Source organism: Coffea arabica, chromosome 2e (assembly GCF_036785885.1).
Source record: "Coffea arabica cultivar ET-39 chromosome 2e, Coffea Arabica ET-39 HiFi, whole genome shotgun sequence".
NCBI classification, from domain to species: Eukaryota; Viridiplantae; Streptophyta; class Magnoliopsida; order Gentianales; family Rubiaceae; genus Coffea; species Coffea arabica.
The window spans coordinates 65535227-65561554 of record NC_092313.1 but is presented as its reverse complement, the minus strand read 5'-3'; the positions used below and the strand labels follow the sequence as shown (position 1 = coordinate 65561554).

Below are 26328 nucleotides of genomic sequence, written 5' to 3'. Positions count from 1 at the left end.
TGAACTTTTCTCTTGAACTTTTCTCTGTATTCAATAACTGGGCTTTCTTTAGTTTTTCTCTACATAGGATCATACATGAATAGATTTCCCTCGTACAACCTTCTGTACCTACGACCATACATAGCATTTGGGTGGTGCAAATTATTATTATTATTGTTATTTTTTGGGGTGATGCATATTATATTGCCAAAAAAATGTATAAATGGTGCCAGTCCTGTATCATTGCAGACTATAGTGCATTTGAACTTTTCAAGAATTCGTTTTCACCTCCATGTTTCGATATATACATATATATATATATATATATATATATATATATATATTTTAAAAAATTCAGCATCTTATACTATTTCTTATTTGTTTTTTCAAAGATTGGCTTGTTGGCTTCGGGGAGATCACTACAAAAGGATCTTGACCAAATTGCTGAAACTGCCGATACATCCAGAGTAGAGGGCTTAATCTACATATTGACTGGTAAAAATTTCTAATGTCTTAGCGTATCAATCCCTTTTTGATTGCTCAAATGTGGACCATAAAATGCGCATAATCATATTTTTAAGTAATTCTTCATGTTTAGGATGACTGTGCATCTAACTCTTTTTTTTTTTTGAGAAACATTTAGTCTCTGCATTTATTCAGTGTTTGGTTGCCAAGAAAGGCATGGGAGTTTAGTTAATTTGTCATTTGTGTAGTCTGGTTAGTAGGAAAGCTCTACAGTTTCTCATACTTCACTATATTTTGCATCTTGCAAATGAAAAGATTGATTAACTATTCTTTAAACTTTTTCTTTTGGTTGTAAAATTGGTTCATACGGTTTACATCACTTCTCGTTTACCTGAGTTTTGTTGCATTTAACTTTCCCTGCATTGACAGAATCTGAACACAGATTGATGAAATGATGGAACATCCTTCCGCGTAGGATTTGTCTTTCATCAGAAGCATAAGCGGCTTATTTCACATCCTCTGAAGGAACAACCTCATTTAATTTAATTAAAAGTCAGAGATAAAGTAAAGAGTCATTTTTACTGCTGAATCTGTGCACAAGTGCTTAGTCTGCATGTTTTGCACATTTCTCTCAAACAGTATTGTTTTAAGTCAAATGAATATACGTGATACTCTCCATTTTGGTTGCAGAGACTATAGGAGCTTTGCTTCGTCATCCTAACTATTGCATCTCTGCCTATTCATCTGTAAGTGACATACATCTATGTTTCTGCTTGCTCAACCGGAACTTCAACTGGTCTTGACAGCAAAGTGTATTAGCCCTTGTTAGATGCTCAATTTTATGGTAGAAGAATTTGCTTGATTCTGACTTTGACTAGAATCCGTTAGATGGTAAGGGAAGCTATTCATCTTGTTTAAATTTTTGACACCCGTAACTTTCTTCTGATCAATTTAAATGCCTACCGAAGCGCATATTCAACTACTGATGGGGCCAGGGGCTTGACTATTGGGAATAAAATTAATAACTTCTCTGCTTGATTTGTTGGATTTTAGATTGGTCTTTTACATTTCTTTTGCCACTTCAAATCAATCGATGAACTAAGTCTTTAGTTTGGTTTCAGGGGTTTCTAAAGCCTGCATTAACATTTTAATTGATATAAGCCCTGATAAGCCTCCAATGGAGATTGGTACTACACAAGGGTACTGTCATAAATCAAACCTGCAGCTTTCTGGTCACACTGGACCAACTTTACCGTTGCCTCAAGGCTGATGGACCTGCAAATATCTCACTTCAACCATCTGAGGCACCTTTTTTTCACCTCTCTTTGGTGGTTTGAAGCAACCTAAGGGAAAGTCTCTGCAGAATGTACAAACCCTGCTCTGTTTATCTGCTAGTTAGTTTAATAGGTTCTTCAGCAGTGCAGACTTAGTCTTGCTGTGCAGAATGTACATCATCCTATCAAGAATATTATGTGCATGAGGAAGTGGCATTCTTCTTCCAAGTAAATTAGTAGCATCCTATCAGCCACTGAGTTTTTGCAGCTTAGTCTTCTTTAGCCAACCTCTTCATTCTTATTTTTCTCGATGCAAACCGTTCCTCTCATATGCTTAAATACATTATTCCATGTGGATCATGAAGACGCATGTATTTACTTATGATTTTCAATTTGCAATAAGGGGAGAGGTCACAAATATTTTGCATGGTGAAGATTTCTTTCAATGTCTATATGGCTTTCAAATTTAACATACTCTAGTTTGTGTAAAACAGGATCCACTGCTTGTACAATTCGTTTTATGTGGTAGTTTACAAGTCAATAGATGCCATCTAATGTATTCATTTTCGTAATGCTTTATGCACATCTAAAGAAATGGTGGAACTAGGGCAAAAAACTTGAGCAGCCACTAAACTATTGGTCGGATGTTACATACACAGATATTCACCATGGGCATTTTTGTAATAAGCAGGCTTTGCATTCTTTCTGTAATTGTTTCTTGTTTGAATTCTTGTAACGACCTAACAGAAATAATAAGTATCATGCATGGTTAGGAAATTAGTTACGTACAAGTCACATGCATGGCACGAATATGGAAAGACAGTGGAGTAGTTATAACTAACTCCTTCCACGCCTCTCTACATGCATAAAAGGCCAGGAGCTGAAGAAGATAGGTAGTGAATGTTTTAGAATCATTTCATTCTTTCCAAAATCTCTCTCTTAATTCTGATTATCAATAAAATTTCTATCCTTCATCACCAAGGGGCGTTCTCCATTTTCACCCCTTCTGATAAAGGAAATTTGGTCTCTTCCTGTCTTCTGTATCAGTGGTATCAGAGTTGGTTCATCCCAGCTCGGTAGGAAAGTCCAGTGAGAATGGCAGAAGGCACTAGAGGTCAAGAGAACCGGAAGTTCGAAGAAAATATCAGGAACTTGTTGAAGGAACAGAGGGAACAGTTCGAATGGGAATTGGAGGCAATCAGAAACTTAGTGGTGGAAGTTTGCAGCCTAAAGAATCAAGGACCACAAGAATCCCCACACATTTCTGAAAGTAATCATCAAGGAAGTCGTAGGGGTAGTTATCAGGCACCAACTAGATTCTCTCGCATCGAGTTCCCCAAATTTGGAGGAGATGACTTCAAGAGCTGGTTGTACAAGTGCGATCAATTTTTTGAAATAGATGAAACACCATCAGAAACGAAGGTCAGGGTTGCTGCGATGCATTTGGAGGGAAAAGCTCTTCAATGGCATCAAGTTTTCATGAAGGGTAGGAATTCCAGGGATCCACCTTCATGGGAGGAATACGTGAGGGCATTAGGATCAAGGTTTGGAGACTGCCTTTATGACGATCCTATGGGTGATCTGAAGAGCTTAAAACAGAATCGGACTGTGAAGGAGTATCAGGAGTCATTTGAAGAACTACTGAATTGAGTGGAACTTCCGGAGCAATATGCAGTAAGTTGCTTCATAAGGGGGTTGAAGGAAGAAATTCAGTTGGCAGTAAGGATGTTCATGCCACGTGATCTACAACGCGCAGTTGGTCTAGCCAAAATTGAGGAGGCCAAAATTCTGAGTGCATGGAAACAAAGCAAGTACCTGGGACCATCGAAAGTGCCCACCTCCTATTCCCCAAATGCTGTCACTAGTATGAACTACTCCAGACAAGGTAGCTCGAACAACACCCCTATATTACCGAAACCAGGAGAACGGGGGGTGAGTAATCTTGAGGGCCAGAGGCGAAACTCCAGGTTCTTAAGCACTGCAGAAATGGATGAAAAAAGAGCCAAGGGACTATGTTATTGGTGCAATGAATGGTATAGGCCAGGCCACCAGTGCCAGAGTAGGCAACTCTACAGGATTGAGTGCATTGAGGAAGGGGTTGAAGAGGATGAATCAGGAGGCTTGGAGGATGATGATCAGGCGTTGTTGACAGAAGGCAATTTAGCTCAAATCTCCACAAATGCCATGTGCAGCTTGATGGTTCCTAATTTCAGGACTATGAGAATACATGGTCAAGCTGACAAGAGAACCTTCAGTATCCTTATAGATTGTGGGAGTTCCCACAACTTCTTACACCCCAACATGGTGAGGAAGTTTGGGCAGAGTATAAGGACCTGATAAATTTTTTTACATGTTTAATTATTTATTTTTTTAATATATAAATAAACAGGTAATATTTTAGAAATAGTATCACTTACACCATTAAATCTTGGTATTAGTTAGCATTTGTTTAAAGAAAATGTAGAAAACATTTGCTTGAATGCATGTAAATGCCTAATATGTGCAAGAAACAAAATTTTGCATTTTCCATTCTAGTGAGAAACTAAAAGGAACTACTAGTACTTATTAGAAATCAAAATTTCCTACGAATGGCATTAGCTCGTACGTGAAACCAAAAGAGGATTGAACTATCACATGTGTTTTTGGTTGCCATTAGAACCAATAATGGTATAACTTACTAGCACTTTCATTATGACTACTTATTATGTCTTCCATTAGGAATTAAAAATGCTATACCACTTACTAGCACTTTCATTATGACTACTTATTATGTCTTTCATTAGGAATTAAAAATGCTATATCACTTACTAGCACTTCCGATTGTTTCTATGTGGAGCCTAGAGAAACCAATTCAAATTATTCTTGTCTACCACTAGTAATTAGTTAGAGTTTCTTATGCTTCATTCCAGCCTATACGTCACCACAAAAACTCACAAAAACAATCTCTTCTTCTCCTCACTTGACCGAATCTTCTTCCTCCATTTGCCAAGGAAATTTCAACTTCATCTTCTTTCTTTTTGCTCCCTAAATCTTGCTCTAACCTAGCCTATTCTCTTGGATCATCCTCAAGCTTAGTAGGAGACCTGAAGGGGGAGAGATTCTTGGTGATTTAGAACCTGATTTCTTGTGAGGGAAGGTAATTCTCAAAACTCTTATTTTCCTTCCATCTTATGGTTAGTTTTTAGTTAGTTGTAACTAGTTAAGTTGGGTTGTTGATGGGTTCTATGAACCTTGACACCAGCTAGTGGACTTGAGGTGGCTTGATAGGTAGAGGCCTTGAGGATTTTGTGTGTTTATTTGCTTGTTTGTTACTTGCTTTGATGAGATATGGCATAGTTTGAGTTGGAAAAGTTGGAAAGAAAGCTAGAAGAAGGAAAGTGTATGTTGTCCGATTTTTTTGTCTTGTTGAAGCCTTCATGTTAATTTCTAATTTTTGATGTTATTTTGGTGCAATAATACTTGATACATGTTGGTGGTTATGCATATGAAATATCTCCTAAAAAAAAAAAAGCTTTCCCTGTGGTTGTGTTAAAATAGGGTTAAAGTGAGGTTGAATTCTCGAAATTTTCTGAGCAGGAAATCCCAACCAGTGTTTACATTTTTTGTTATAACTCTCTATCTGGGAGTTGAAATAGAGTGCCGTTTATGGCATCCGAAACTAGATTTTGAGAACTTTCCGTTGGTATAAAATGCGACCCCTAACTCGTTTCTTATGAGCCGTAGTGAACCGGCAAAAATGACTGAAATTCTTCACTGCTTGCATCCGAGAAATAGTCAAAGGTACAGTTTGTAGCTCAATTTTGTCTATCTTACAAAACGAATTTCATGATAGTTCCTTCTAGTGATTTTAGCATTTTGAATCTAGTTTTCAACGCCGCAAACCACACTAAATTTCGAGTTGCGTAGCTTTAGTTATGATCAGATTCTTAAACTCTGTCAAGTATGACAGAACTGGAATTTCGTAAAAACAGGTTCTAAAAATCAATTTTCTTTGAAATGTTGTATCTTGATGTAGAAAGGTCCAAATTAAGTTGCATTGGTTGCATTTGAAAATAGATCTGGAGTTTTAATTGTTGGTATAAATGTCATACTTAAGTGTATGGGTGGTTTGAATAAAGTCTTGTGTTTTTAAAAGAGAAAAATGAGTTTTTCCAAGTGAAAAAATGAGTTTCCAGATTTTCGAATTTCACTGACTAGTCTCAGTAAAATACTTATATCTTGGTGTAGAAAAATCCGATTGATATGTCGTCAGCGGAATTTGAAACTAGACTCATGGGCCTTTGTTCTGTAAAAGTTTCATGTTTTTCCTCCATGTGTACTACTGTCCATGACTCCTCAAAGTAGACTGTCCTGCTTGAATGTCCTGTTCCTTCAGGAAATGAATTTTTGATTTGGATCGAATATTGGGCCTACTTGTGATTTGAATATTTGAAAAGTGTCTTCTGGGATGTGGTAGTACTAAAAATCTATTTTCCAACGGTATAAACTTTCATAATTTTTTGACTTGTGAAACTTGATTTGCAAATTTTTAAAGTTACTGTTACTATTCATCTCAGTAGATTCCTGAAGCATAGAAACGGGCTTCTGGACTTTAAAAATCTCGAACTTCCAACCTCTTACCTTGATTATTTTTTTTTTCACTACCTTGATTTCAAATGTATTTTTATTGGACTTCTCTCACTAATGTATCTCTCATTTCCTCAAACTTTTACACTTTTAACAAGTTATCTTAATTAAAGCAGTCAAGACTTGTACTTGGGCGTTTAACTAGGAAATTTTGACAAGAAAATAATCTTCCATATTTTTCGATTTTCGTACCAAAACTCAGCGATCTGCTTAAACCTCAAATTGGAGAATCTTGGACTTGATTTGACTTGAATTAATGCATTTTTAGATATTTTCAAATGCTATCCTCGTGGATTAAGTTAGTAAGTGATAATTGTCTTCGATTTGAACGTATTATCTCTTAAGTTAGTAGTAGGAATACTACTAGATCTTGGTTGAATACCTAAGTGATTTGTAATTGTGCATGTCTCAGGTGATCAAGAGAATCATGAGGAGCTCGTTTGATCTTGCCTTGCTCTTGCTTTACATTCTTGATTTCGGTGAGTGTCAAGTGCATGTTCAATGCTAATATGATTGAAATGATATTATACAAGTGTTATATGATACGTGAACTTGCCAAGGCGAGGGTGTACTTTACCGCCCTCGTCCTCTTTCTCTTGTGAATGAATGATAATTGTCAAATGATTATATATGACTTGCACTTGTACTTGAAAATATTTTAACTCGTGAGCATTGAGCGGTAGAATGTATCACACCCTATTTGGGTGGGAGGTACCGTTCATCCCGACTCAGTGCTATGAACGAGTCTGAGTTGATTGGAGCGTGGTCTCATCGATAAATCATGCTGGCGGGGATGCCCCAACCCATTGGCTAACCTTGTAACTGGAGCCAGCAAGGGCTTGGTCGAGAAGCCTGGTAAACCTTGGAAAATGATATAGTTTGATCTTTTGAAATCTCGCTTGGCATACTCGAATAGTATAGCCACTATATGAATGTTTGGTTCCGGATCCAATTGGGTGTTATGTTGGATGGAGGGAGTAAGTGGAGCGCTACGGTCATGATACTACTTGAGTTGATGGAAAGTCAACCCAGATGGTTTGAATCGGTCGAGACGTGAAAATAGCTCTTGAGAGCTCTTGTATCATTCCATGTGTGTTTATTTCCTACTTGTACACTTATATGAAAGTTCATGTTAAAACTGTTTTCAACTATGCTACTTGCTTGCTTGTTTAATTTTCTTGGCCTCACTGAGCGTTAGCTCATCCCAAGTTTGTTTTCCTTAACAGGTCTTGGAAGTGAAAGTTGAGGAATTTAGACTAGCAACTTTTGATCGAAACTAGTAAAATCCTATGTATGATATTGGAGACTTCTGAAGTGTAAATTTTGTTATATTTGAGGACTTTGGTTTGTAATTATAAATGGTTGTTTTAGAAGTTGTGACTTGTATATTTGAAGAATTTCTTTAATTCTAAATCTATGGTTGACTTGTGGATTCCTTTTAAGCCTGAATAAGTGTGTGAGTCCTGACGAGAGTTGGACAGACGTCTCGCTGATACCCTAGGGTTTGCCTTAGGGAGAAGTGGGGGCGTCACAGTTGGTATCAGAGTCTAGGTTTGAATTAGTTTGGACAAACTTGGAGTTTTAATCTTATGAATAGTATTTGAGACAGTATGAAATATTAGAATCTAGTTTATTAAGTGTATTTGAATTTGTCTAAGTCTTAAATTGTAATTGTAGGTCATGAAAGGAAATAGTGGAAATTAGTCGTCTCCGAGGCGCCTTCCAGTAATTCGTTATCGACTGGGACCTAGGGACGCTCTTTGGCGATGGAATCCTATTCGTCGAACTAGACCTTCATGCGATTGTAGGAGGATTTGCTCATACCCTAACTATGTAGTACTATCGGTAATCAATGATCGGATGCAATTGTCAAATGCAAATAAGATAACTCAAGAGGATAATCGAGGGTTGAGGGCAACAGTGGATTCACAGACCGTTAGGATTCATGAGCTGGAGACGAATGTACTCGAAGAGTGAAATAGAGTAGAGGCCCTGCGTGAGCAGCTTCAAAAGGCTAATCGACGACTCGTTAAGGTAGTTCAAGAGATAAGGGACCGAACTGAGGGAATGATGGCTGAGTGGGTAACTTTGGTTGAACAAGTAGTTGATGGCAAAATACTTGATGAGGGACAGGAGAAAACAACTCCTAGCGCTGAAGACGAGGTTGAACCTACTGAAGTAGCCGAGACTTCTGACTCTGCCAATCACTAAACTAGTAGTTTTATCAAGGATAGTTGGGGTTTACTAGTACGGTTCACTTAAGCTAGTGACCTTTTGATCTTTTGATTTTGCTAAGAATTTAGAAGCGATGATTCTCGCCTTAAAACCTTTTGTATTTTGTTGCATGTAATCCCATATTTTGAGGTACTTAGATCCCCGTGTGCTGTAATTGACATTATTGACTAGTTTTATGAACTCTTGATTTGTAGCATGAATTTTAATTGTGTAAAGAATTATGATTTTATTTCAAGTGTTTTTATAACTTTCATATGTTTTAAAAATTTCTATGCTTAATTATTTTATTTCATTTTCTCTTTTAATTATGCATTTAGACTCTTGCTAAATGGATCGGCGAGAACGTGGGCGTGGGCGTCGGCAACCCCGCACTCCCGAGAGAGGTGAGGGATCAGTAATTGGTCCGAACCAAAGTCTTAGGACGGAGGGGAGTGACCAAGTGGCTATGGGTCTTAATCGCATAACTGATGTTCTTGAGCGTCTGGCTGAACGCCAAGGTCCTGAACCGGTCAACTAACCTAGAAACTAAGAGAGGGGTGAAAATAGAGCTCTAGAGCGCCTCCTGAATTTCGTCCCACCTAAATTTTACGGAGGACCTAATCCAGAAGCTACAAAAAATTGGTTTGAGAGGATGGTGGAGATTTTTGCCGCCCTGGATTATGCCGAGGAGAGGCAAGTGAATTTCGCCTATTTTCAGTTTGAGGGAATGGCACGCGTATGGTGAAACGTTATTAGGGCGAAATGGGAGAGAGAACAAACTCCCTGGGTTTGGGCAAACTTTGAAAGGGAGTTTAATGTCAAATTCCTTCCACCTATGATACAAGAAAAGAAGGAGGATGACTTTATTAGGTTGAAACAAGGGTTACTAAGTGTGGCTGAGTACGAGGAACGGTTCACTAAACTTTCCAAATTTGCCCCTGAACTAGTGGTCACGGAGCACAAAAGGATAAGGAGATTCATTCAAGGATTAAACGTAAAAATTCAAGAATCCCTAGTAGCCGCCCAGATCACCACTTTTGCAGATGCCTTGGATAAGGCACAAAGGGTAGAAAATACTAAATCTCAATCCAAAACCTTTCATGTTAGAAAGAGGGGTAACCCAAATAATATCTCTGGACAGTCCGAAAAACCTACCTTACCCTTTAAGATAGGAAGAGGGGTTGGAGCAATGAGGTTGCCCGGAAAGTTAGGAGGAGCTCCATCAAAGGGAGTCTCGCCAAAAGGAAATTAGAGTGGGCGAGATCAGCAAAAAGGGAGTTTTCAAACTGGTCAGACCATGACTCCTCGTGTGATTTGTGGATATTGTGGCAAGTCTAACCACACTGAGACCGAGTGCTGGAGAAAGTAAGAAAAGTGTCTCCTCTGCGGTAGTACAGAGCATTAGATCTCGAGTTGCCCTAATGCCTCAAAGGAAGGAAGAAATACTCAAGAATTTGGTAGGTCCGCTTCAAAGCAGTTGAGTGCCGGAAGGAGCCGACCTAAAGTACCAACTAGGATTTATGCTCTAGACAATCAGCAAATTCCAAATCCAACTGAAGTAGTGGAAGGTACGATCCCCGTTTTTCATCGTCTAACTAGGGTTTTAATTGATCCCGGAGCAACCCATTCATTCGTAGATCCTAACTTTATGAATGGTATAAATGCAAAGTGTAATTTCTTACCTTTTGATTTGGAAGTTAAGACTCCTACAGGGGACCAGTGCCTAATTATTAATAAGGTTTATAAAAATTGTGAGATTTGGGTTGGTGAGAGAAAATTATTGGTGGATTTAATGAACCTAACAATTAAGGGATATGATGTGATACTTGGGATGGATTAGTTAGCTCGATATCATATTCAATTGGATTATAAGATGAAATTAGTAGAATTGCGCATTCCAGTGGAAGCAACTTTGGAGTTAGATGTGAGGGGTAAACTAGTATCATCTGCTCTGATTTCAGGGATTCGAACTAGAAAATTGTTGAATAGTGGAGTTAAGGGATATCTAGCATTTCTTATAAATACACCTGGGAATAAGGTGAAGTTGGAAAATGTGCCAGTAGTGGAGAAATTTTCTGTTGTCTTTCCCAAAGAATTAGAGACATTGCTTCCAGAGAGAGGAATAGTGTTTAAGATTGATGTAGTTCCGGGGACAGCACCTATCTCTAAGACGCCTTACAGGATGGCTCCAGCGGAATTAAAAGAGTTGAAATTGCAGTCGTAAGATTTATTAGAAAGAAATTTTATTAGAGAAAGTGATTCACCGTGGGGAGTTCCGGTGCTCTTCGTTAAAAAGAAAGATGGAAGTTTGAGGTTATGCATAGACTATCGAAACTTGAACAATGTGACAATTAAGAACAAATATCATTTACCTCACATAGATGAGTTATTTGATCAGTTGCAAGGGGCCGTGGTATTTTCTAAATTGGATTTAAGACAGGACTATTACCAATTGAGGATCTTAGAAGCAAATGTGCCTAAAACCGCTTTCAATTCGAGATATGAGTATTTTGAATTTGCAGTTATACCTTTTGGATTAGCTAATGCACCAGCAGCATTTATGGACTTGATGCATCAGGTCTTTAAATCATTTTTAGATCAATTTGTGGTGGTATTCATTGATGACATATTGGTATATTCTAAATCTCGAGAAGATCATGAACGACACCTGAGGATAGTCTTGCAAACCCTGAGAGAGCATAAACTTTTTGCTAAATTCAATAAGTGCGAGTTTTGGTTGGAAGAAGTAGTCTTTCTAGGTCATATAATCTCTAATGAAGGGATTACTGTGGATCCAGCTAAGATAGAAGCTGTTTCTAAGTGGAAACAACCAGAAAATTCTACCAAAATCCGGAGTTTCTTAGGGTTAATGGGGTATTATCGCCGATTTATCAAGAACTTTTCTAAAATCGTGAAACCCCTAACCGAGTTGACTAAGAAACATGACAAGTTTATATGGGATTCTAAATGCGAGAAAGGGTTTCAAGAGCTGAAGAAGTGTTTGACCGAGGCACCTATATTAGTATTGCCGAATGGAGGTGATGGTTTCATGGTTTATACAGATGCTTCAAAGGATGGTTTAGGGTGTGTGTTAATGCAAAACAAAATAGTGATTGCGTATGCCTCCCGTAAATTGAAACCTCATGAGCAGAATTATCCGACCCATGACTTGGAGTTAGCGGCGATGGTATTTGTCTTGAAAAAGTGGAGACATTACCTATATGGGGTGACTTTCGAGGTTTTCACTGATCATAAGAGTTTTAAATATTTATTCTCTCAAAAGGAATTAAATTTGAGATAACAGAGATGGATGAAATTTTTATAAAATTATGACTGTACACTTAATTACCACTCTGGAAAAGCTAATATTGTAGCGGATGCCCTAAGTCGTAAGGTACAAGTGGCCAGTTTAATGGTAAGAGAATGGCACATACTAGAGGAAGTTAGTGTTTGAAATCCGCGCCTTGAACCACAGAGGATAATTTTTGAAAATATTACTATGAGGTCTACTTTGTTAGATCGAATCAAAGAAGCTCAAAAAGGAGACCCTGAAGTGCAAAAATGGTTGAGAAAATTCAGAAAGGGGAAAAGTCTAACTTTAATTTGGGGACCAATGGAGTGTTAAAGTTTAGAAATCATCTAGTGGTGCCAAAGAAGGAAATTTTGGAAGAAATTCACCGTTCTAAGTACACGGTGTACCCTGGAGGTAATAAGATGTATCAAAATTTGAAGAACCTTTATTGGTGGGAGAATATGAAGAGAGAAATTGCTCAATTTATTCGAGCTTGTCTCACTTGTCAACAGATTAAGGCCGAGCATCAGAAATCATCTGGATTATTACAGCCGTTGAAAATTTCTGAGTGGAAATAAGAGAATATCACTATGGATTTCGTATCAGAACTACGAAGTATCTAAAAAGGGCACGATACTATTTGGGTAATAGTGAATCGGTTGACTAAATCTGCTCACTTTTTACCGATTAGTATGAAATATTCCTTGAAAAAATTGGCTAAGATGTATTTGGACGAAATTATACGATTGCATGGGATACCAGTGAGTATAGTATCAGATCGGGACCCTAGATTTGTGTCTCGATTTTGGCAAAAGGTGCAAGGAAATTTAGGAACTAAATTGAATTGTAGTACCACCTACCATCCGCAGACCGATGGATAATCGGAAAGAACAATCCAAATCCTAGAGGACATGTTGAGGTTGTGTAGTTTAGATTTTGGGAAAAATTGGAGTCAGTACCTTACGTTGGTGAAATTTGCTTATAACAATAGTTTTCATTCTTTAATACAAATGGCTCCTTACGAAACCCTTTATGGTCGAAAGTGTCGGTCACCGATTTATTGGGATGAAATTGGAGAAATGAAGATTTTGGACCCGACTACATTGTCTTGGATTGAGAAAGCTTTTGAGAAGGTAAAGTTGATACGTCAAAGAATTCAAACAGTTCAAAGCCGCCAAAAGAGTTATGCGGATAATCAGAGGAAAGATTTGGAATTCGAGATTGAGGATAAAGTGTTCCTTAAGATTACACCTTTGAAAGCAAGTCTAATGACGGGAAAAGGAAAGAAGCTACAACCGAGATTTGTGGGGCCTTATAAAGTCATCCAACGCATAGGAAACGTGGTTTATAAGTTGAAATTACCCTTGAACTTATCCAGAATTCATGATGTCTTCCATATTTTCATGCTTAAGAAATATCATTCGGACCCGTCCCATGTGTTACGACCAGAAGAAGTGAAAATTGATGAGAAATTATCATATGAGGAAAGGCCGGTAAAACTTTTAGATCGAAAAGTGAAGGAGTTAAGACACAAGCAAATCCTTCTAGTGAAGGTCTTATGGAGGAATCACGGAATCGAGGAAGCGACTTGGGAAGTCGAAAAGGAAATCCGAAAGAAATATCCAGAATTATTTATAAATCAAGGTATAAATTTCGAGAACGAAATTCTTTTAAGGAGGGAAGGATGTAAGGATCTGATAAATTTTTTTACATGTTTAATTATTTATTTTTTAATATATAAATAAACAGGTAATATTTTAGAAATAGTATCACTTACACCATTAAATCTTGGTATTAGTTAGCATTTGATTAGTTAGCATTTGTTTAAAAAAAATGTAGAAAACATTTGCTTGAATGCATGTAAATGCCTAATAGGTGCAAGAAACAAAATTTTGCATTTTCCATTCTAGTGAGAAACTAAAAGGAACTACTAGTACTTATTAGAAATCAAAATTTCCTACGAATGGCATTAGCTCGTACGTGAAACCAAAAGAGGATTGAACTATCACATGTGTTTTTGGTTGCCATTAGAACCAATAATGGTATAACTTACTAGCACTTTCATTATGACTACTTATTATGTCTTCCATTAGGAATTAAAAATGCTATACCACTTACTAGCACTTTCATTATGACTACTTATTATGTCTTTCATTAGGAATTAAAAATGCTATATCACTTACTAGCACTTCCGATTGTTTCTATGTGGAGCCTAGAGAAACCAATTCAAATTATTCTTGTCTACCACTAGTAATTAGTTAGAGTTTCTTATGCTTCATTCCAGCCTATACGTCACCACAAAAACTCACAAAAACAATCTCTTCTTCTCCTCACTTGACCGAATCTTCTTCCTCCATTTGCCAAGGAAATTTCAACTTCATCTTCTTTCTTTTTGCTCCCTAAATCTTGCTCTAACCTAGCCTATTCTCTTGGATCATCCTCAAGCTTAGTAGGAGACCTGAAGGGGGAGAGATTCTTGGTGATTTAGAACCTGATTTCTTGTGAGGGAAGGTAATTCTCAAAACTCTTATTTTCCTTCCATCTTATGGTTAGTTTTTAGTTAGTTGTAACTAGTTAAGTTGGGTTGTTGATGGGTTCTATGAACCTTGACACCAGCTAGTGGACTTGAGGTGGCTTGATAGGTAGAGGCCTTGAGGATTTTGTGTGTTTATTTGCTTGTTTGTTACTTGCTTTGATGAGATATGGCATAGTTTGAGTTGGAAAAGTTGGAAAGAAAGCTAGAAGAAGGAAAGTGTATGGTGTCCGATTTTTTTGTCTTGTTGAAGCCTTCATGTTAATTTCTAATTTTTGATGTTATTTTGGTGCAATAATACTTGATACATGTTGGTGGTTATGCATATGAAATATCTCCTAAAAAAAAAAAAGCTTTCCCTGTGGTTGTGTTAAAATAGGGTTAAAGTGAGGTTGAATTCTCGAAATTTTCTGAGCAGGAAATCCCAACCAGTGTTTACATTTTTTGTTATAACTCTCTATCTGGGAGTTGAAATAGAGTGCCGTTTATGGCATCCGAAACTAGATTTTGAGAACTTTCCGTTGGTATAAAATGCGACCCCTAACTCGTTTCTTATGAGCCGTAGTGAACCGGCAAAAATGACTGAAATTCTTCACTGCTTGCATCCGAGAAATAGTCAAAGGTACAGTTTGTAGCTCAATTTTGTCTATCTTACAAAACGAATTTCATGATAGTTCCTTCTAGTGATTTTAGCATTTTGAATCTAGTTTTCAACGCCGCAAACCACACTAAATTTCGAGTTGCGTAGCTTTAGTTATGATCAGATTCTTAAACTCTGTCAAGTATGACAGAACTGGAATTTCGTAAAAACAGGTTCTAAAAATCAATTTTCTTTGAAATGTTGTATCTTGATGTAGAAAGGTCCAAATTAAGTTGCATTGGTTGCATTTGAAAATAGATCTGGAGTTTTAATTGTTGGTATAAATGTCATACTTAAGTGTATGGGTGGTTTGAATAAAGTCTTGTGTTTTTAAAAGAGAAAAATGAGTTTTTCCAAGTGAAAAAATGAGTTTCCAGATTTTCGAATTTCACTGACCAGTCTCAGTAAAATACTTATATTTTGGTGTAGAAAAATCCGATTGATGTGTCGTCAGCGGAATTTGAAATTAGACTCATGGGCCTTTGTTCTGTAAAAGTTTCATGTTTTTCCTCCATGTGTACTACTGTTCGTGACTCCTCAAAGTAGGCTGTCCTGCTTGAATGTCTTGTTCCTTCAGGAAATGAATTTTTGACTTGGATCGAATATTTGGCCTACTTGTGATTTGAATCTCTGAAAAGTGTCTTCTGGGATGTGGTAGTACTAAAATTCTATTTTCCAACGGTATAACTTTCAATTTTTTGACTTGTGAAACTTGAGTTGCGAATTTTTAAAGTTACTGTTACTATTCATCTCAGTAGATTCCTGCAGCATAGAAACGGGATTCTGGATTTTAAAAATCTCGAACTTCTAACCTCTTCCCTTGATTATTATTTTTTCCACTACCTTGATTTCAAATGTATCTTTATTGAATTTCTCTTGCTAATGTATCTCTCATTTCCTCAAAGTTTTACACTTTTAATAAGTTATCTTAATTAACGCAGTCAAGACTTGTACTTGGGCGTTTAACAAGGAAATTTTGACAAGAAAATAATCTTCCATATTTTTCGATTTTCGTACCAAAACTCAGCGATCTGTTTAAACCTCAAATTGGAGAATCTTGGACTTGACTTGACTTGAATTAATGCATTTTTAGATATTTTCAAATGCTATCCTCATGGGTTAAATTAGAAAGTGATAATTGTCTTCGATTTGAACGTATTATCTCTTAAGTTAGTAACAGGAATACTACTAGACATTGGTTGAATACTTAAGTGATTTGTAATTGTGTCTCAGGTGATCAAGAGAATCGTGAGGAGCTCGTTTAATCTTGTCTTGCTCTTGCTTTACACTCTTGATTTCGGTGAGTGTCAAGTGCATGTTCAAAGCTAATATGGTTCAAATGATATTATACAAGTGCTATATGATACGTGAACTTGCTAAGGCGAGGGTATACTTTACCGCTCTCGTTCTCTTTCTCTTGTGAATGAATGATAATTGTCAAATGATTATATATGACTTGCACTTGTACTTGAAAATATTTTAACTCGTGAGCATTGAGCGGCAGAATGTATCACACCCTATTTGGGTGGGAGGTACCGTTCATCCCGACTCAGTGCTATGAACGAGTCTCAGTCGATTGGAGCGTGGTCTTATCGATAAATCATGCTGGTGGGGACGCCCCAACCCATTGGCTAACCTTGTAACTCGAGCCAGCAAGGGCTTGGTCGAGAAGCCTGGTGAACCTTGGGAAATGACGTAGTTTGATCTTTTGAGATCTCGCTTGGCATACTCGAATAGTATCGCCACTATATAAATGTTTGGTTCCAGATCCGAGTGGGTGTTATGTTAGATGGAGGGAGTAAGTGGAGCGCTACGGTCATGATACTACTTGAGTTGACGAAAAGTCAACCCAGATGACTTGAATCGGTCGAGACGTGAAAATAGCTCTTGAGAGCTCTTGTTTCCTTCCATATGTGTTTATTTACTACTTGTACACTTATATGAAAGTTCATGTTAAAGCTGTTTTCAACTATGCTACTTGCTTGCTTGTTTAATTTTCTTGACCTTACTGAGCGTTAGTTCATCCCAAGTTTGTTTTCCTTAACAGATTTTGGAAGTGAAAGTTGAGGAATTTAAACTAGCAACTTTTGATCGAAACTTGTAAAATCTTGTGAATGATATTGGAGATTTCTGAAGTGTAAATTTTGTTATATTTGAGGACTTTGGTTTGTAATTATAAATGGTAGTTTTAGAAGTTGTGACTTGTATATTTGAAGAATTTCTTTAATTCTAAATCTATGGTTGACTTGTGGATTCCTTTTAAGCTTGAATAAGTGGGTGAGTCCTGACGAGAGTTGGGCAGGCGTCTCGCTGATACCTTAGGATTTGCCTTAGGGAGAAGTGGGGGCGTCATACTGAGGACAGTGCAAGTCGCTCCTGTTAAAGTAGTGGTAGTAGATGGTAACTCCCTCACTACAACCACTCTATGTCCAGGTTTCAGTGGAGAATGCAGGGACAGGAATTTGAGGGAGACGTACTAGTGCTACCTGTAGGTGGTTGTGAAATGGTACTGGGGATGCAGTGGTTATCTACTTTAGGGGATGTCAAGTGGAACTTTACAGAGTTGAGGATGGAGTTTGTTCAAAGGGGTAAGAGGGTAGTCTTAAGGGGGTCCAGGCAACAACCAGTCCAGGTGGTTTCAAAGAAACAAATGCAGAAACTCTTGAACAAGCCTGAACAGATTGAATTAGCTCAGCTATGTTTGGTAATAACAGAAAATGACTACGGGCAGGTGATTGCAAATTGTGCCACCATGGAACCTGTCATGAAGGTAACCCCCTACAAACCCCAACTTGAGTTACTTCTGTTAAAATACAATGAAGTGTTGAAGAGCCTGTGGAATTACCCTTGCTAGAATGCAAGATCACAGAATTTATCTCAAGAAAGGTACACAACCCATAAATGTCAGACCTTATAGATACCCTACGTTTCAAAAAGGAGAAATCGAAAGACTGGTGACTGAAATGTTGAATAATGGCATTATTAGGCCTAGTAATAGTCTTTTTTCCTCTCTTGTTGTCTTGGTAAAAAAAAGGATGGTGCCTGGCGAATGTGTGTGGATTACAGGGAACTTAACAAGGCTACGGTAAAGGACAAATTCCCTATACCCTTGGTGGAAGAGCTCTTTGATGAATTGTTTGGAGCTGTTATATTTACTAAACTGGATTTGAGGTCAGGATATCATCAAATCAGGATGCATATGGGTGACATTGTTAAAACTGCATTTCGAACGCATGATGGCCATTATGGGTTTATGGTTATGCCATTCGGTCTCACCAATGCTCCCTCAACATTCCAAAATTTAATGAATGACATCTTCAGGCCTTTTTTAAGGAAGTTTTTGTTGGTCTTCTTTGATGACATCCTAATTTACAGCAAGTCCTGGGATGAGCACCTTCAACATTTGACAAAAGTGTTTGATACATTACTTCAACGCCAACTCAAGGTGAAGAAGAATAAATGCTCATTTGCTGTTGAACAGATTGAGTACTTGGGGTACTTAATTTCGGCAGAAGGGGTGAGTGCGGACCCTCAGAAACTTACAAGCATACAACAATGGCCTATACCTGTTACTATTAAGGAGCTAAGAGGTTTCTTAGGATTAACAGGTTATTATCGCAAGTTTATCAAAGGTACGGACAAATAGCAAGACCTTTGATTGATTTATTCAAAAAAAATGCATTCGCAAGGCATGATGGAGCAACTGCTGCATTTGACCAATTGAAGGCTGCTATGACTTCATCTCCAGTATTAATCTTACCAGATTTCTCTCAGGAATTTGTGGTGGAAACTGATGCCTCAAACTCAAGCATTAGAGCTGTTTTGCTACAAAGAGGGAAGCCACTAGCATTTTTTAGCAAGGCTCTGGCACCTCAGCATCAAGGCTTGTCAGTATATGAAAAGGAAATGCTAGCCATTGTCAATGCAGTACAGAAATGGAGACCCTATCTGTTAGGGGGACATTTTGTTATCAAAACTGATCATCAGAGTCTCAAATATCTAATGGATCAAAAGATCTCAACACCAAGCCAGCAGAAGTGGTTGTCCAAATTGATGGGGTATGACTATGAGGTGCAGTTCAAGAAGGGTATTGACAATGTCACTGCTGATGCCTTATCCAAACAACCTCATACAACAGCCACTTCCTGGGCACTCCATGGTATTACCACTGATTTGTTAGCTGAGGTACAGCACTCATGGAGATCAGATCTTAAGGTGCAGAACATCATTCAGTAGCTGAATTCAGGGGACACTTCCAGGGCCAAGCATTATAGTTGGGACAACCAGGTGTTGAGAAGGAAGGGGAAGCTGGTAGTGGGAGCTGACCGAATGCTCAGAGACAAGATTATAAAATTTTGGCACAGTAGTTCTTTTGGAGGACACTCTGGGGTTCTGGTGACGTATCATAAACTAAAGGGAACCTTTTATTGGAAACACATGCACGAGGATGTTTACAAGTTCGTTGTTGCTTGTGATATCTGTCAAAGACATAAAGCAGATTTGGCAGCCTACCCAGGTCGCTTACAACCATTGCCTATACCCACAAAAGTATGGGCAGATATCTCTATGGATTTCATAGAAGGCCTGCCAAAATCCCAGGGAAAGCAAGTCATCATGGTAGTAGTAGATCGCTTGGGCAAATATGCCCATTTCTGCGCTTTATCTCACCCCTATACAGCACTGGCGGTCGCTCAGTCCTTTATGAATCACGTTTTTAAATTGCATGGCCTCCCTCAGACCATTGTGAGTGATAGGAATTCGATCTTCCTCAGCCACTTCTGGACAGAGCTGTTCAAACTCTTGAAGGTCCAGTTGCACTTTTCTAGTTCCTATCATCCCCAGTCAGATGGGCAGGCTGAGGTGGTAAATAGATGTTTAGAAGGATATCTGTGATGTATGGCAAGCGAGCAGCCTCGTACATGGTATTCTTGGTTACCTCTGGCTGAGTTCTGGTATAATACGAACTTTCATTCAGCTACGAAGATCACTCCATTTCAAGTAGTTTATGGACAACTGCCTCCTATTCATGTTCCATATTTACCTGGCTTAGCTGTGGTTGAGGCAGTGGATCGAAGCTTAGCTGCAAGGGAAAAGATATTGCACCTCCTTAAGCACAATATTCAGAAAGCTCAACATCGCATGAAGCAAATTGTTGATGCGCGTAGGACTGACAGGGAGTTCGCGGTTGGAGACTTGGTTTATGTCAAATTGCACCCATATAAACAACACTCCCTCAGATCCTCCGGTTGTCAGAAGCTAGCCCCAAGATATTTTGGACCTTTTCCAGTCATTGAACGCATAGGGAAAGTGGCCTACAAGCTACAACTCCCTGATCACCCACGCATCCATTCAACTTTTCATATCTCATTGTTGCAAAAGAAGGTGGGGTCTCATACTGTTGCACCTTATTTACCGTCGGCTATCACTGATCAAGGTCACCTGTTGCTCGAACCCGTAGCCATTCTGGACAGGCGCATTGCTAAGCGAGGAAATCAAGCTGCAACTCAGGTTCTGGTTCAGTGGAGTAACTCATTCCCAAAAGACGCTACATGGGAGTTCTTGCATGATTTACAGTAACAGTTCCCTACCTTTAGTCCTTGAGGACAAGGACTTTCTTGGGAGGGAGCATCTGTTACATACACAGATATTGACCTTGGGCATTTTTGTAATAAGCAGACTTTGCATTCTTTCTGTAATTGTTTCTTGTTTGAATTCTTGTAACGACCTAACAGAAATAGTAAGTATCATGCATGGGTAGGAAATTAGTTACGTACAAGTCACATGCATGGCACGAATATGGAAAGGCAGTGGAGTAGTTATAACTAACTCCTTCCACCGCCTCTCTACATGCATAAAAGGCCAGGAGCTGAAGAAGATAGGTAGTGAATGTTTTAGAATCATTTCATTCTTTCCAAAATCTCTCCCTTAATTCTAATCATCAATAAAATTTCTATCCTTCATCACCAAGGGGCGTTCTCCATTTTCACCCCTTTTGATAAAGGAAATTTGGTCTCTTCCTGTCTTCTGTATCATCGGATCAAGTTTTGATCATCAAACAATTTTTCGTCATAAATTGGCCACTAAACTGACTAATTAGTGCACCTGTGACCATTGTATCAATTAATACTCTTAATCTATGAAATAAGTAGAACATGTGGCAAAGTGCAGGGGCAGTTTTGTCCACCACTTACGCGATTAAGAGCAAAGCTATGCCACTTGTTATGCTTATTTCATATATTAAGAACATTAATCGATACAATGGTCATACATGTACTGATTAATTAGTTGAGTGGCCAACTTGTAATGAAAAATTGTTTGATGGCTAAAACTTGACCCGACTAATAGTTTAGGGGCAGTCGAGATTTTTGCCGGTGGAACTATTATGTAATGGTAAATCCATGTTGTGCGGATAGATTATTTACTTAAAAGAAATACAATGTCTACCTTTTGCGAAAAAGAGTAGTAGTTTCCCATCATTTCCTGATCTACTGCAACATGTGATGCAGGCTGACATCAAGAGGAGCATTGGACGAACGTGGTAAACTTGATGAGGAGACACTTGTCAATGTAAATAACTTGATGAAGAGAGGTTCAAAAATTAAGGGATCAAGTGGGTTTAGTAACGAGTACATGGTGGTAAGATCTTTTCAGTTGTTTAATAACTTAAAATCTCCATGTGGAAAATATGTTTTCCACACTTATTGCTTATGTATGTTTTCTGCACTTAATATATTAATTTTCTGATTGTGTCTTATCTTCTTGTAACTGTTTTCTGCTAGTTAATTTTCTCATTTGCTTTATCTTCACCTATTTTATTGATAACCTGAGAATGTTGTATTTTCTTGCTAAGTATTTGACGAGCGTTGGATACTTGATCGTGATAGTCTAGAGATTGTCAGAATTGACTTTTTCCTGACATTCAAACACTATAGTCTACCTAGGTTATCGTTCATTAGGCATTAAAACAATAGGATAGTCACTTCGGAGCCACTACTTCCACAATGATGTTGGACTGCTACACTGGAAGGAGTGAAGGATTTCTTATAGAAAATATGACATTTACACATTAACTTTAGTTGTCATCTTTGGAGATGGTGCTCAAATCTCAGTTATGAATCCTACTGGACATAATTCAAATGGTTAACTTTTTTAGCTGTGTACTTATATGGGGCGGCGTTTAAGTCTTAATCTTAAGGAAATTGAGGTGCTTAGATTTCTTATTAGAAACTCGCGTGGTGTTAGCTGTGACTAAATTCATGGTTTGTCTTGATATCATAGAAACTTTCCTTGCAGCATTTTGGGAGCATGGTTAGCCATCTCGGCCGAGTTGTAACAAAGGGATAAGTACGATATCGATTCCCGAATCGTGGATAAATTCATATCTGTAGTGACTCGTTCTGACTCGATCGACATTGGCCGAGTCAAATCTGTGATGCTTGAAATCGGCCCAAATTTTCGAGTCAACTCGGAGTCAAACAAAGACAGACAAAAAATTTGCAGAAACAGAAAGTTATTAGCCCACCATTTTACATGCAACAAATTGGAGCTACTCCAACGCTTTACAACGACAATTGCTTTCTATCACATCTCTATTGTTTCACCTCCTTTTTTTAACTTTTACTAAAAAATTGAACACCTAATAATTGAAACCAAACAAAACATGAACAAAAAGATTAGTGAAAGTGATTCAAAAAGTGAATGAAAACAACAAAATAGTTATTGCATCCAACTCAATTATTGCCATATGAATTCAAAACCTTCATAATAAGCACCAATTAGGGTTGCAAACGACTCGAACTGCTCACGAGCAGATCAAGTCAACCTCGACTTGAGCTCAGTCAACATTGATTTCGAGTCAAATTCGAGCTGACCAAGTCGAACTCAATCTCAAAGATACTTAGTTCGTTAGCTTGCAAGCTAACTCGATTATATATGTGTGTGTGTGTGTGTGTATATATGTATATATAAATTATTTTTATTTTAATAGTAAAATTACATATATATCTCTAATATTTTATTATTTTATTTATTTTTTAAAAAATAAAATAATTATTTTTTATTTTTTTAAATTCGAGCTCGAGTTCGAGCTGTTACATTAAGAGCTCATCGAGTTCAAATTCGAGTTTGAGTTTGATAAAACTAAGTCGAGACTCGATTCGATTAGACCAAAATTCGAATCGACTCAACTCGTTTACAACCCTAGCACTAACAAAAGGCTCAAAGTTATCAAACGTCCTTCCCCTCATGCTTTATTATTTTATTTTTCAGCCACAAAGACAAGGGAAAGGGGAAGGGGTAGGAGAAGATAAGGTGTAGAAAGTAGAGTATAGTAGAGAATCAAGTAGCAGAGAAATGTACCGACAATTTCATCACTGATTTGTTGTCAATCAAAGCATCAAGCAACGCACCGGGTTGTCTTGATTAAACCCATGATTCTCCAAGTGAGTTTGCTACATCGAAAATAGGAAAGAATAGAAAAGTTATTGCCGAAATTATAGTTGGAGTTGGAAGTGATTAAGTAGGAGGTAGTGTGAAATTGGAGTAAGAATTGTCTTTGCCTTCTATGAACATCATGAAGAGTAGAAAGGAGAAGAAAGAATGAAAGGGAGGAAAAAGAATGAAATGAACGACTAAATTTGGAGTGACAAGAACGAAGCTAAAATTAGACTAGTTGGGCTTTTCTAGTAGAGCCCAAGACAGGAAAAAAAGAAGGAAAAATTAAAAAAGTCCAAGTTTGACCCAAGTAATTAGGAGATTGCACTCCTAATTTTAAGCTCAAACATGAGGCCGAAAGGTTCGCATTTTCTTTCAAATTAGTTTCTTAGTTTTAATTTTTTTGGTTTTAGTATTCAAATGTGATATTTAGATATTTGTAAATTTATGTAATTCATTTTGGCATTTTTATATATTATTAGGTATATGATTAATTTGATTAAATTGGTAATTGTATATTTAATATATTTGTATAATATCAGTAGTCTCTTATATTTAATTTTTGATCTCATATAAAATAGGTTTAGAAGGCACACATGATACTAAAATCATTTATTGCTAATGCTATAGGTTTACGATAATGGCAGCATTATTTTATTTAAATAATTAGTAACTATATATGATAATGTAGGTATTTAGTAACTTTAATTTGATAAATGTGTCTTTTATGATATTTTATATTTTTAGATATTTTGAAAATTTTTATATGCTATAGCGTGCATATCATCCAATATCTAATTGATATGCCGCGACGGATATAGAACAATCATGACCGCAATGCGACCGCGACCTATGACGGTGAACCATGTTTGGGAGTGAATGATCATCTTTCGATTACCTATATGTATAGGTTACAATATTGGTGGCTGCTGATTGTGAACGTCAGCTGCGCACCATCAATGGTAAATCCGACTTGCGAAAAGCCTTGAACAAGCTTGGCTCCATTCCTTCAAGTAAAACTCTGGGAAGAAAATGGGGGAGTTTTCCTAAGCTAGCCTCTATCATTACCTGGCCCTTCTCCGTGTCATTTCATAAATGCTCTCCATGCAGGCAGTTTGAGGTGTCGTGGAATCCCCAGAAAGAAGATGATGTGTTATCAGATCAAGAATTGCTTCGAAAAGTACCTCTTTTTGAGGCCTTTATGATCAGTGACAGAGAGTGTCCTGGCTTTCAGTTTTGAAATACAGGAACTTAGGTGATGGGGAAATCAGCCACCTGGCGTCTTGCAACTTGGAAAAATGAAGTCCGCCAAAAATTCAACAGATAGAATCTTGGATACCTTAGGCCTTGTTTGGATTGCCGGTTTCGGTCGAAAAATTACGTCGTTTTTCGTTATCACATTTCCCTATTACCATTTTCCCTCACATACATCAAATCGCTAAAGTAATTTTTCCATGAAAAATCACGGAAAATGCAATCCAAACACACCCTTAGCTTTTAATGGTCATCAAGGATCCGGATTTTCCTTCACTATTTGTACATTTCAACCAAGTTCGTACATTTTTAAATAAAGAATAAAAGAATAAAAATGAAGAACTCTTGAATGAAACTAACTTTACTCCTCTTAAGTGTTTCTATTCTACTCTAATTTAGTCAAGACTTTACTCTTTGCATAAGAAACCTCACGTCAGAGTTAATTTCCAAAATAACACACTACTTTCTCAAAAATTATTTGCCAGTTTAATACTTTTCTAAAATTATTACCCAACATGAAATCATCTTTACCAACAATCAAAATAAATACACATTTCGGGTGTTAAAACAGACAACCGTGTGCCATTAATAAAAACGGCTCCTTTTGATTCAAAGCTCAAAGATAAAAAAAAATAGCTAACCAAAACCTAACTCTTGTCCTTGGTGCCTTGAACCTAGAGATGTAATCGAGTCGATTCGAGCTCGAGTAGTGCTATACTCGAGCTCGACTCGACTCATATATCCCTAGGCTCGAACTCGGCTCGATAACGAAGGGTATTTTGTAAATTTCATATAACTTATACCCATAATAGTCATTTTATAATTATAATACATATATATTATTTAAATTATAAATATATTATTTAAATAACCCCGGCTCGACGAGTAGCTCGATGAGCCTCGAGCCGGGGATTTTTGACTCGAAACTCGACTCGATTTTCGTTCGAGCTACTCGAAACTCGGCTCGAACTCGGTCAACCCGAGTTCGAGCCAAGTCGTTGACCAAGCTACTCGCGAGTAGCTTGGCTCGCGTACACCCCTACTTGAACCTAGCACAACCAACAAAAGTAGATCACTTTCACTTCCAAAACAAGGACAAGCATAAATAAAATTAAATAGCAATCATTAAATTCATGAATTTTTTCCTCAAATGGAGAAAAATTAATAAAGTAATCATGATCTAGATAAAAGCACCAGATAGTACCAAATTTTGAGCTAAACCAATATTTGGGACTTTTTTTTTCTAGTATTTAGCCACTAATTTGTCAAAAAAAAAAAGAAGACATAACAACCTACATATAGGAGTTGGATTTTTTTCTTAAAGAAGAGGAAGTAGTCTTTATTTATCAGAACAAGAGAATTATTATGACAAGAATAATTTTGTTTAAAAATTCTAACCGATAGAAATACTGGTAATTTTGAAAATTATTATGACAAAAATAATTTTGTTTAACAGTTCTAATTGGTAGAAATATGGGTAATTTTGAAATATTAATAATTTGTAATGATCAAAAGTAACTTTTAACTGACGGAAGGAAGGTAAAGTGCTCAAAATTAAATGTTAAGAGGCAAAGTGATTTTAGATTAAAAATGAGTTTATATATATAGCCTTGATGAT

At 37.4% G+C, this 26328-nt stretch overlaps 1 long non-coding RNA gene across 1 annotated transcript; it reads left to right on the top strand.

The window, feature by feature from the left end:
• The first annotated feature begins 4640 nt into the window (after positions 1–4640).
• LOC113732675 (uncharacterized) lies at positions 4641–21708 on the top strand. Its single transcript, XR_003458854.2, has 3 exons — positions 4641–4854; positions 6757–6823; positions 21530–21708. It is a non-coding gene; the product is annotated as an uncharacterized lncRNA (long non-coding RNA).
• The last annotated feature ends 4620 nt before the right edge of the window (positions 21709–26328 follow it).